Here is a 13,758-nt window from a genome sequence, read left to right on the forward strand (position 1 = left end):
TCTCCTCTCCTGACTGCACTCTCTCCTCTCCTGACTGTGCTGTCTCCTCTCCTGACTGCACTCTCTCCTCTCCTGACTGTACTGTCTCCTCTCGTCTCCTGACTGTAATGTCTCCTCTCATCTCTTGACTGTACTGGCTCCTCTCATGACTGTACTGCCTCCACTCCTGACTGTACTGTCTCCTCTCCTGACTGTACTGTTGCCTCTCCTGACTGTACTGCCTCCTCTCCTGACTGTACTGCCTCCTCTCCTGACTGTACTGTCTCCTCTCCTGACTGTACTGTCTCCTCTCCTGACTGCACTCTCTCCTCTCCTGACTGTACTGTCTCCTCTCGTCTCCTGACTGTGCTGTCGCCTCTCCTGACTGCACTCTCTCCTCTCCTGACTGTACTGTCTCCTCTCGTTTCCTGACTGTGCGGTCTCATCTCCTGACTGTACTTTCTCCTTTCTTGACTGTACTTTCTCCTCTCCTGACTGTACCGGCTCCTCTCCTCGCTGTACTCTCTCCTATACTGACCTTACTGTCTCCGCTCCTGACTTTATTGTATCCTCTCATCTCCTGACTGTACTCTCTCCTCTCCTGACCGTCTCCTTTCCCCTGATGACTGTACTGACTACTCTCCTGACTGTACTGACTCCTCTCCTGACTGTACTCTCTCCTCTCATGACTGTACTGACTCCTCTCCTCTCCTGACTGTACTGACTCCTCTCCTCTCCTGATTGTACTGTCTCCTCTCCTGACTTTACTGCCTCCTCTCCACTCCTTACTCTACTGTCTCCTCTCCTGACTAAACGGTCTCCTCTCCTGACTGTACTGTCTAATCTCCTGACTGTACTCTCTCCTCTCTTGACTGTACTGCCTCCACTCCTGACTGTACTGCCTCCTCTCCTGACTGTACTGCCTCCTCTCCTGACTGTATTGCCTCCTCTCCTGACTGTACTGCCTCCTCTCCTGACTGCACTCTCTCCTCTCCTGACTGTACTGTCTCCTCTCCTGACTGTACTCTCTCCTCTCCTGACTGCACTCTCTCCTCTCCTGACTGTACTGTCTGCTCTCGTCTCCTGACTGTGCTGTCTCCTCTCCTGACTGCACTCTCTCCTCTCCTGACTGTACTGTCTCCTCTCGTCTCCTGACTGTAATGCCTCCTCTCATCTCCTGACTGTACTGTCTCCTCTCGTTTCCTGACTATACTGTCTTCTCTCCTCTCCTGACTGTACTGTCTCCTCTCGTCTCCTGACTGTGCTGTCTCCTCTCATGACTGTACTGACTCCTCTCCTCTCCTGACTGTACTGACTGCTCTCCTGACTGTATTCTCTCCTCTCATGACTGTACTGACTCCTCTCCTCTCCTGACTGTACTGACTCCTCTCCTCTCCTGACTGTACTGTCTCCTCTCCTGACTTTACTGTCTCCTCTCCTGACTTTACTGCCTCCTCTCCACTCCTTACTCTACTGTCTCCTCTCCTCTCCTGACTAAACTGTCTCCTCTCCTGACTGTACTGTCTAATCTCCTGACTGTACTCTCTCCTCTCTTGACTGTACTGCCTCCACTCCTGACTGTACTGTCTCAAATCCTGACTGTACTGCCTCCTCTCCTGACTGTACTGCCTCCTCTCCTGACTGTACTGTCTCCTCTCCTGACTGCACTCTCTCCTCGCCTGACTGTACTGTCTCCTCTCCTGACTGGACTCTCTCCTCTCCTGACTGTACTGTCTCCTCTCGTCTCCTGACTGTGCTGTCTCCTCTCCTGACTGCACTCTCTTCTCTCCTGACTGTACTGTCTCCTCTCCTGACTGTACTGTCTCCTCTCCTGACTGCACTCTCTCCTCCCCTGACTGTGCTGTCTCATCTCCTGACTGCTCTCTCTCCTCTCCTGACTGTACTGTCTCCTCTCGTCTCCTGACTGTAATGTCTCCTCTCATCTCCTGACTGTACTGGCTCCTCTCATGACTGTACTGGCTCCTCTCCTGACTGTACTGTTTCCTCTCCTGACTGTACTGCCTCCTCTCCTGACTGTACTGCCTGCTCTCCTGACTTGACTGTCTCCTCTCTTGACTGCACTCTCTCCTCTCCTGACTGTACTGTCTCCTCTCCTGACTGTACTGTCTCCTCTCCTGACTGTACTATCTCCTCTCCTGACTGTACTGTCTCCTCTCCTGACTGCACTCTCTCCTCTCCTGACTGTACTGTCTCCTCTCGTCTCCTGACTGTGCTGTCTCCTCTCCTGACTGCACTCTCTCCTCTCCTGACTCTACTGTCTCATCTCATCTCCTCTCCTGACTGTACTTTCTCCTCTCGTCTCTTGACTGTACTGTCTCCTCTCCTCTCCTGACTGTACTGCCTCCTCTCCTGACTGTACTGCCTCCTCTCCTGACTGTACTGTCTCCTCTCCTGACTGCACTCTCTCCTCGCCTGACTGTACTGTCTCCTCTCCTGACTGGACTCTCTCCTCTCCTGACTGTACTGTCTCCTCTCGTCTCCTGACTGTGCTGTCTCCTCTCCTGACTGCACTCTCTCCTCTCCTGACTGTACTGTTTCCTCTCCTGACTGTACTGTCTCCTCTCCTGACTGCACTCTCTCCTCTCCTGACTGTGCTGTCTCCTCTCCTGACTGCACTCTCTCCTCTCCTGACTGTACTGTCTCCTCTCGTCTCCTGACTGTAATGTCTCCTCTCATCTCTTGACTGTACTGGCTCCTCTCATGACTGTACTGCCTCCACTCCTGACTGTACTGTCTCCTCTCCTGACTGTACTGTTGCCTCTCCTGACTGTACTGCCTCCTCTCCTGACTGTACTGCCTCCTCTCCTGACTGTACTGTCTCCTCTCCTGACTGTACTGTCTCCTCTCCTGACTGCACTCTCTCCTCTCCTGACTGTACTGTCTCCTCTCGTCTCCTGACTGTGCTGTCGCCTCTCCTGACTGCACTCTCTCCTCTCCTGACTGTACTGTCTCCTCTCGTTTCCTGACTGTGCGGTCTCATCTCCTGACTGTACTTTCTCCTTTCTTGACTGTACTTTCTCCTCTCCTGACTGTACCGGCTCCTCTCCTCGCTGTACTCTCTCCTATACTGACCTTACTGTCTCCGCTCCTGACTTTATTGTATCCTCTCATCTCCTGACTGTACTCTCTCCTCTCCTGACCGTCTCCTTTCCCCTGATGACTGTACTGACTACTCTCCTGACTGTACTGACTCCTCTCCTGACTGTACTCTCTCCTCTCATGACTGTACTGACTCCTCTCCTCTCCTGACTGTACTGACTCCTCTCCTCTCCTGATTGTACTGTCTCCTCTCCTGACTTTACTGCCTCCTCTCCACTCCTTACTCTACTGTCTCCTCTCCTGACTAAACGGTCTCCTCTCCTGACTGTACTGTCTAATCTCCTGACTGTACTCTCTCCTCTCTTGACTGTACTGCCTCCACTCCTGACTGTACTGCCTCCTCTCCTGACTGTACTGCCTCCTCTCCTGACTGTATTGCCTCCTCTCCTGACTGTACTGCCTCCTCTCCTGACTGCACTCTCTCCTCTCCTGACTGTACTGTCTCCTCTCCTGACTGTACTCTCTCCTCTCCTGACTGCACTCTCTCCTCTCCTGACTGTACTGTCTGCTCTCGTCTCCTGACTGTGCTGTCTCCTCTCCTGACTGCACTCTCTCCTCTCCTGACTGTACTGTCTCCTCTCGTCTCCTGACTGTAATGCCTCCTCTCATCTCCTGACTGTACTGTCTCCTCTCGTTTCCTGACTATACTGTCTTCTCTCCTCTCCTGACTGTACTGTCTCCTCTCGTCTCCTGACTGTGCTGTCTCCTCTCATGACTGTACTGACTCCTCTCCTCTCCTGACTGTACTGACTGCTCTCCTGACTGTATTCTCTCCTCTCATGACTGTACTGACTCCTCTCCTCTCCTGACTGTACTGACTCCTCTCCTCTCCTGACTGTACTGTCTCCTCTCCTGACTTTACTGTCTCCTCTCCTGACTTTACTGCCTCCTCTCCACTCCTTACTCTACTGTCTCCTCTCCTCTCCTGACTAAACTGTCTCCTCTCCTGACTGTACTGTCTAATCTCCTGACTGTACTCTCTCCTCTCTTGACTGTACTGCCTCCACTCCTGACTGTACTGTCTCAAATCCTGACTGTACTGCCTCCTCTCCTGACTGTACTGCCTCCTCTCCTGACTGTACTGTCTCCTCTCCTGACTGCACTCTCTCCTCGCCTGACTGTACTGTCTCCTCTCCTGACTGGACTCTCTCCTCTCCTGACTGTACTGTCTCCTCTCGTCTCCTGACTGTGCTGTCTCCTCTCCTGACTGCACTCTCTTCTCTCCTGACTGTACTGTCTCCTCTCCTGACTGTACTGTCTCCTCTCCTGACTGCACTCTCTCCTCCCCTGACTGTGCTGTCTCATCTCCTGACTGCTCTCTCTCCTCTCCTGACTGTACTGTCTCCTCTCGTCTCCTGACTGTAATGTCTCCTCTCATCTCCTGACTGTACTGGCTCCTCTCATGACTGTACTGGCTCCTCTCCTGACTGTACTGTTTCCTCTCCTGACTGTACTGCCTCCTCTCCTGACTGTACTGCCTGCTCTCCTGACTTGACTGTCTCCTCTCTTGACTGCACTCTCTCCTCTCCTGACTGTACTGTCTCCTCTCCTGACTGTACTGTCTCCTCTCCTGACTGTACTATCTCCTCTCCTGACTGTACTGTCTCCTCTCCTGACTGCACTCTCTCCTCTCCTGACTGTACTGTCTCCTCTCGTCTCCTGACTGTGCTGTCTCCTCTCCTGACTGCACTCTCTCCTCTCCTGACTGTACTGTCTCCTCTCGTTTCCTGACTGTGCTGTCTCCTCTCCTGACAGCACTCTCTCCTCTCCTGACTGTACTGTCTCCTCTCGTTTCCTGACTGTACTTTCTCCTTTCTTGACTGTACTTTCTCCTCTCCTGACTGTACCGGCTCCTCTCCTCGCTGTACTCTCTCCTCTACTGACCTTACTGTCTCCTCTCCTGACTTTATTGTATCCTCTCATCTCCTGACTGTCCTCTCTCCTCTCATGACTGTACTGACTCCTCTCCTCTCCTGACTGTACTGACTCCTCTTCTCTCCTGACTGTACTGTCTCCTCTCCTGACTGCACTTTCTCCTCTCCTGACTTTACTGCCTCCTCTCCTGACTATACTGTACTGTCTCCTCTCCTGACTGTACTTTCTCCTCTTCTCTCCTGACTGTACTCTCTCCTCTCCTGACTGTACGGTCTCATCTTCTCTCCTGACTGTACTGTCTCTTCTCCTCTCCTGACTGTACTGTCTCCTCTGTTCTCCTGACTGTACTGTCTCCTCTCCTCTCCTGACTGTACTGACTCCTCTCCTCTCCTGACTGTACTGACTCCTCTCCTCTCCTGACTCTACTGTCTCATCTCATCTCCTCTCCTTACTGTACTTTCTCCTCTCGTCTCTTGACTGTACTGTCTCCTCTCCTCTCCTGACTGTACTGCCTCCTCTCCTGACTGTACTGCCTCCTCTCCTGACTGTACTGTCTCCTCTCCTGACTGCACTCTCTCCTCGCCTGACTGTACTGTCTCCTCTCCTGACTGGACTCTCTCCTCTCCTGACTGTACTGTCTCCTCTCGTCTCCTGACTGTGCTGTCTCCTCTCCTGACTGCACTCTCTCCTCTCCTGACTGTACTGTTTCCTCTCCTGACTGTACTGTCTCCTCTCCTGACTGCACTCTCTCCTCTCCTGACTGTGCTGTCTCCTCTCCTGACTGCACTCTCTCCTCTCTTTACTGTACTGTCTCCTCTCGTCTCCTGACTGTAATGTCTCCTCTCATCTCTTGACTGTACTGGCTCCTCTCATGACTGTACTGCCTCCACTCCTGACTGTACTGTCTCCTCTCCTGACTGTACTGTTTCCTCTCCTGACTGTACTGCCTCCTCTCCTGACTGTACTGCCTCCTCTCCTGACTGTACTGTCTCCTCTCCTGACTGTACTGTCTCCTCTTCTGACTGTACTGTCTCCTCTCCTGACTGTACTGTCTCCTCTCCTGACTGCACTCTCTCCTCTCCTGACTGTACTGTCTCCTCTCGTCTCCTGACTGTGCTGTCTCCTCTCCTGACTGCACTCTCTACTCTCCTGACTGTACTGTCTCCTCTCGTTTCCTGACTGTGCGGTCTCATCTCCTGACTGTACTTTCTCCTTTCTTGACTGTACTTTCTCCTCTCCTGACTGTACCGGCTCCTCTCCTCGCTGTACTCTCTCCTCTACTGACCTTACTGTCTCCTCTCCTGACTTTATTGTATCCTCTCATCTCCTGACTGTACTCTCTCCTCTCCTGACCGTCTCCTTTCCTCTGATGACTTTACTGACTACTCTCCTGACTGTACTGACTCCTCTCCTGACTGTACTCTCTCCTCTCATGACTGTACTGACTCCTCTCCTCTCCTGACTGTACTGACTCCTCTCCTCTCCTGATTGTACTGTCTCCTCTCCTGACTTTACTGCCTCCTCTCCACTCCTTACTCTACTGTCTCCTCTCCTCTCCTGACTAAACGGTCTCCTCTCCTGACTGTACTGTCTAATCTCCTGACTGTACTCTCTCCTCTCTTGACTGTACTGCCTCCTCTCCTGACTGTACTGTCTCCTCTCCTGACTGCACTCTCTCCTCTCCTGACTGTACTGTCTCCTCTCGTCTCCTGACTGTACTGTCTCCTCTCCTGACTGCACTCTCTCCTCTCCTGACTGTACTGTCTCCTCTCCTGACTGTACTCTCTCCTCTCCTGACTGCACTCTCTCCTCTCCTAACTGTACTGTCTCCTCTCGTCTCCTGACTGTGCTGTCTCCTCTCCTGACTGCACTCTCTCCTCTCCTGACTGTGCTGTCTCCTCTCCTGACTGCACTCTCTCCTCTCCTGACTGTACTGTCTCCTCTCGTCTCCTGACTGTAATGCCTCCTCTCATCTCCTGACTGTACTGTCTCCTCTCGTTTCCTGACTGTACTGTCTTCTCTCCTCTCCTGACTGTACTGTCTCCTCTCGTCTCCTGACTGTGCTGTCTCCTCTCATGACTGTACTGACTCCTCTCCTCTCCTGACTGTACTGACTGCTCTCCTGACTGTATTCTCTCCTCTCATGACTGTACTGACTCCTCTCCTCTCCTGACTGTACTGACTCCTCTCCTCTCCTGACTGTACTGTCTCCTCTCCTGACTGCACTGTCTCCTCTCCTGACTTTACTGCCTCCTCTCCACTCCTTACTCTACTGTCTCCTCTCCTCTCCTGACTAAACTGTCTCCTCTCCTGACTGTACTGTCTAATCTCCTGACTGTACTCTCTCCTCTCTTGACTGTACTGCCTCCACTCCTGACTGTACTGTCTCAAATCCTGACTGTACTGTCTCCTCTCCTGACTGTACTGCCTCCTCTCCTGACTGTACTGCCTCCTCTCCTGACTGTACTGTCTCCTCTCCTGACTGCACTCTCTCCTCGCCTGACTGTACTGTCTCCTCTCCTGACTGGACTCTCTCCTCTCCTGACTGTACTGTCTCCTCTCGTCTCCTGACTGTGCTGTCTCCTCTCCTGACTGCACTCTCTTCTCTCCTGACTGTACTGTCTCCTCTCCTGACTGTACTGTCTCCTCTCCTGACTGGACTCTCTCCTCTCCTGACTGTACTGTCTCCTCTCGTCTCCTGACTGTGCTGTCTCCTCTCCTGACTGCACTCTCTTCTCTCCTGACTGTACTGTCTCGTCTCCTGACTGTAATGTCTCCTCTCATCTCTTGACTGTACTGGCTCCTCTCATGACTGTACTGCCTCCACTCCTGACTGTACTGTCTCCTCTCCTGACTGTACTGTTTCCTCTCCTGACTGTACTGCCTCCTCTCCTGACTGTACTGCCTCCTCTCCTGACTGTACTGTCTCCTCTCCTGACTGTACTGTCTCCTCTTCTGACTGTACTGTCTCCTCTCCTGACTGTACTGTCTCCTCTCCTGACTGCACTCTCTCCTCTCCTGACTGTACTGTCTCCTCTCGTCTCCTGACTGTGCTGTCTCCTCTCCTGACTGCACTCTCTACTCTCCTGACTGTACTGTCTCCTCTCGTTTCCTGACTGTGCGGTCTCATCTCCTGACTGTACTTTCTCCTCTCCTGACTGTACTGTCTCCTCTCCTGACTGCACTCTCTCCTCTCCTGACTGTACTGTTTCCTCTCCTGACTGTACTGCCTCCTCTCCTGACTGTACTGCCTCCTCTCCTGACTGTACTGTCTCCTCTCCTGACTGTACTGTCTCCTCTTCTGACTGTACTGTCTCCTCTCCTGACTGTACTGTCTCCTCTCCTGACTGCACTCTCTCCTCTCCTGACTGTACTGTCTCCTCTCGTCTCCTGACTGTGCTGTCTCCTCTCCTGACTGCACTCTCTACTCTCCTGACTGTACTGTCTCCTCTCGTTTCCTGACTGTGCGGTCTCATCTCCTGACTGTACTTTCTCCTCTCCTGACTGTACTGTCTCCTCTCCTGACTGCACTCTCTCCTCTCCTGACTGTACTGTCTCCTCTCGTCTCCTGACTGTGCTGTCTCCTCTCCTGACTGCACTCTCTTCTCTCCTGACTGTACTGTCTCGTCTCCTGACTGTAATGTCTCCTCGCATCTCTTGACTGTACTGGCTCCTCTCATGACTGTACTGCCTCCACTCCTGACTGTACTGTCTCCTCTCCTGACTGTACTGTTTCCTCTCCTGACTGTACTGTCTCCTCTCCTGACTGTACTGTTTCCTCTCCTGACTGTACTGCCTCCTCTCCTGACTGTACTGCCTCCTCTCCTGACTGTACTGTCTCCTCTCCTGACTGTACTGTCTCCTCTTCTGACTGTACTGTCTCCTCTCCTGACTGCACTCTCTTCTCTCCTGACTGTACTGTCTCGTCTCCTGACTGTAATGTCTCCTCTCATCTCTTGACTGTACTGGCTCCTCTCATGACTGTACTGCCTCCACTCCTGACTGTACTGTCTCCTCTCCTGACTGTACTGTTTCCTCTCCTGACTGTACTGCCTCCTCTCCTGACTGTACTGCCTCCTCTCCTGACTGTACTGTCTCCTCTCCTGACTGTACTGTCTCCTCTTCTGACTGTACTGTCTCCTCTCCTGACTGTACTGTCTCCTCTCCTGACTGCACTCTCTCCTCTCCTGACTGTACTGTCTCCTCTCGTCTCCTGACTGTGCTGTCTCCTCTCCTGACTGCACTCTCTACTCTCCTGACTGTACTGTCTCCTCTCGTTTCCTGACTGTGCGGTCTCATCTCCTGACTGTACTTTCTCCTTTCTTGACTGTACTTTCTCCTCTCCTGACTGTACCGGCTCCTCTCCTCGCTGTACTCTCTCCTCTACTGACCTTACTGTCTCCTCTCCTGACTTTATTGTATCCTCTCATCTCCTGACTGTACTCTCTCCTCTCCTGACCGTCTCCTTTCCTCTGATGACTGTACTGACTACTCTCCTGACTGTACTGACTCCTCTCCTGACTGTACTCTCTCCTCTCATGACTGTACTGACTCCTCTCCTCTCCTGACTGTACTGACTCCTCTCCTCTCCTGATTGTACTGTCTCCTCTCCTGACTTTACTGCCTCCTCTCCACTCCTTACTCTACTGTCTCCTCTCCTCTCCTGACTAAACGGTCTCCTCTCCTGACTGTACTGTCTAATCTCCTGACTGTACTCTCTCCTCTCTTGACTGTACTGCCTCCTCTCCTGACTGTACTGTCTCCTCTCCTGACTGCACTCTCTCCTCTCCTGACTGTACTGTCTCCTCTCGTCTCCTGACTGTACTGTCTCCTCTCCTGACTGCACTCTCTCCTCTCCTGACTGTACTGTCTCCTCTCCTGACTGTACTCTCTCCTCTCCTGACTGCACTCTCTCCTCTCCTAACTGTACTGTCTCCTCTCGTCTCCTGACTGTGCTGTCTCCTCTCCTGACTGCACTCTCTCCTCTCCTGACTGTGCTGTCTCCTCTCCTGACTGCACTCTCTCCTCTCCTGACTGTACTGTCTCCTCTCGTCTCCTGACTGTAATGCCTCCTCTCATCTCCTGACTGTACTGTCTCCTCTCGTTTCCTGACTGTACTGTCTTCTCTCCTCTCCTGACTGTACTGTCTCCTCTCGTCTCCTGACTGTGCTGTCTCCTCTCATGACTGTACTGACTCCTCTCCTCTCCTGACTGTACTGACTGCTCTCCTGACTGTATTCTCTCCTCTCATGACTGTACTGACTCCTCTCCTCTCCTGACTGTACTGACTCCTCTCCTCTCCTGACTGTACTGTCTCCTCTCCTGACTGCACTGTCTCCTCTCCTGACTTTACTGCCTCCTCTCCACTCCTTACTCTACTGTCTCCTCTCCTCTCCTGACTAAACTGTCTCCTCTCCTGACTGTACTGTCTAATCTCCTGACTGTACTCTCTCCTCTCTTGACTGTACTGCCTCCACTCCTGACTGTACTGTCTCAAATCCTGACTGTACTGTCTCCTCTCCTGACTGTACTGCCTCCTCTCCTGACTGTACTGCCTCCTCTCCTGACTGTACTGTCTCCTCTCCTGACTGCACTCTCTCCTCGCCTGACTGTACTGTCTCCTCTCCTGACTGGACTCTCTCCTCTCCTGACTGTACTGTCTCCTCTCGTCTCCTGACTGTGCTGTCTCCTCTCCTGACTGCACTCTCTTCTCTCCTGACTGTACTGTCTCCTCTCCTGACTGTACTGTCTCCTCTCCTGACTGCACTCTCTCCTCCCCTGACTGTGCTGTCTCCTCTCCTGACTGCTCTCTCTCCTCTCCTGACTGCACTCTCTCCTCTCCTGACTGTACTGTCTCCTCTCGTTTCCTGACTGTACTTTCTCCTTTCTTGACTGTACTTTCTCCTCTCCTGACTGTACCGGCTCCTCTCCTCGCTGTACTCTCTCCTCTACTGACCTTACTGTCTCCTCTCCTGACTTTATTGTATCCTCTCATCTCCTGACTGTACTCTCTCCTCTCCTGACCGTCTCCTTTCCTCTCATGACTGTACTGACTCCACTCCATGACTGTACTGACTCCTCTCCTGACTGTCCTCTCTCCTCTCATGACTGTACTGACTCCTCTCCTCTCCTGACTGTACTGACTCCTCTTCTCTCCTGACTGTACTGTCTCCTCTCCTGACTGCACTGCCTCCTCTCCTGACTTTACTGCCTCCTCTCCTGACTATACTGTACTGTCTCCTCTCCTGACTGTACTTTCTCCTCTTCTCTCCTGACTGTACTCTCTCCTCTCCTGACTGTACGGTCTCATCTTCTCTCCTGACTGTACTGTCTCTTCTCCTCTCCTGACTGTACTGTCTCCTCTGTTCTCCTAACTGTACTGTCTCCTCTCCTCTCCTGACTGTACTGACTCCTCTCCTGTCCTGACTGTACTGACTCCTCTCCTCTCCTGACTCTACTGTCTCATCTCATCTCCTCTCCTTACTGTACTTTCTCCTCTCGTCTCTTGACTGTACTGTCTCCTCTCCTCTCCTGACTGTACTGCCTCCTCTCCTGACTGTACTGCCTCCTCTCCTGACTGTACTGTCTCCTCTCCTGACTGCACTCTCTCCTCGCCTGACTGTACTGTCTCCTCTCCTGACTGGACTCTCTCCTCTCCTGACTGTACTGTCTCCTCTCGTCTCCTGACTGTGCTGTCTCCTCTCCTGACTGCACTCTCTCCTCTCCTGACTGTACTGTTTCCTCTCCTGACTGTACTGTCTCCTCTCCTGACTGCACTCTCTCCTCTCCTGACTGTGCTGTCTCCTCTCCTGACTGCACTCTCTCCTCTCCTGACTGTACTGTCTCCTCTCGTCTCCTGACTGTAATGTCTCCTCTCATCTCTTGACTGTACTGGCTCCTCTCATGACTGTACTGCCTCCACTCCTGACTGTACTGTCTCCTCTCCTGACTGTACTGTTTCCTCTCCTGACTGTACTGCCTCCTCTCCTGACTGTACTGCCTCCTCTCCTGACTGTACTGTCTCCTCTCCTGACTGTACTGTCTCCTCTTCTGACTGTACTGTCTCCTCTCCTGACTGTACTGTCTCCTCTCCTGACTGCACTCTCTCCTCTCCTGACTGTACTGTCTCCTCTCGTCTCCTGACTGTGCTGTCTCCTCTCCTGACTGCACTCTCTCCTCTCCTGACTGTACTGTCTCCTCTCGTTTCCTGACTGTGCGGTCTCATCTCCTGACTGTACTTTCTCCTTTCTTGACTGTACTTTCTCCTCTCCTGACTGTACCGGCTCCTCTCCTCGCTGTACTCTCTCCTCTACTGACCTTACTGTCTCCTCTCCTGACTTTATTGTATCCTCTCATCTCCTGACTGTACTCTCTCCTCTCCTGACCGTCTCCTTTCCTCTGATGACTGTACTGACTACTCTCCTGACTGCGCTCTCTCCTCTCCTGACTGTACTCTCTCCTCTCCTGACTGTGCTGTCTCCTCTCCTGACTGTACTGTCTCCTCTCCTGACTGCACTCTCTCCTCTCCTGACTGTACTGTCTCCTCTCGTCTCCTGACTGTGCTGTCTCCTCTCCTGACTGCACTCTCTCCTCTCCTGACTGTACTGTCTCCTCTCCTGACTGTACTCTCTCCTCTCCTGACTGCACTCTCTCCTCTCCTGACTGTACTGTCTCCTCTCGTCTCCTGACTGTGCTGTCTCCTCTCCTGACTGCACTCTCTCCTCTCCTGACTGTGCTGTCTCCTCTCCTGACTGCACTCTCTCCTCTCCTGACTGTACTGTCTCCTCTCGTCTCCTGACTGTAATGTCTCCTCTCATCTCCTGACTGTACTGGCTCCTCTCATCTCCTGACTGTAATGTCTCCTCTCGTTTCCTGACTGTACTGTCTTCTCTCCTCTCCTGACTGTACTGTCTCCTCTCGTCTCCTGACTGTGCTGTCTCCTCTCATGACTGTACTGACTCCTCTCCTCTCCTGACTGTACTGACTGCTCTCCTGACTGTATTCTCTCCTCTCATGACTGTACTGACTCCTCTCCTCTCCTGACTGTACTGACTCCTCTCCTCTCCTGACTTTACTGCCTCCTCTCCACTCCTTACTCTACTGTCTCCTCTCCTCTCCTGACTAAACTGTCTCCTCTCCTGACTGTACTGTCTAATCTCCTGACTGTACTCTCTCCTCTCTTGACTGTACTGCCTCCACTCCTGACTGTACTGTCTCAAATCCTGACTGTACTGTCTCCTCTCCTGACTGTACTGCCTCCTCTCCTGACTGTACTGCCTCCTCTCCTGACTGTACTGTCTCCTCTCCTGACTGCACTCTCTCCTCGCCTGACTCTACTGTCTCCTCTCCTGACTGGACTCTCTCCTCTCCTGACTGTACTGCCTCCTCTCCTGACTGTACTGCCTCCTCTCCTGACTGTACTGTCTCCTCTCTTGACTGCACTCTCTCCTCTCCTGACTGTACTGTCTCCTCTCCTGACTGTACTGTCTCCTCTCCTGACTGTACTATCTCCTCTCCTGACTGTACTGTCTCCTCTCCTGACTGCACTCTCTCCTCTCCTGACTGTACTGTCTCCTCTCGTCTCCTGACTGTGCTGTCTCCTCTCCTGACTGCACTCTCTCCTCTCCTGACTGTACTGTCTCCTCTCGTTTCCTGACTGTGCTGTCTCCTCTCCTGACTGCACTCTCTCCTCTCCTGACTGTACTGTCTCCTCTCGTTTCCTGACTGTACTTTCTCCTTTCTTGACTGTACTTTCTCCTCTCCTGACTGTACCGGCTCCTCTCC

This window comes from Oncorhynchus mykiss, chromosome 22 (assembly GCF_013265735.2).
Source record: "Oncorhynchus mykiss isolate Arlee chromosome 22, USDA_OmykA_1.1, whole genome shotgun sequence".
Taxonomy (NCBI): domain Eukaryota; kingdom Metazoa; phylum Chordata; class Actinopteri; order Salmoniformes; family Salmonidae; genus Oncorhynchus; species Oncorhynchus mykiss.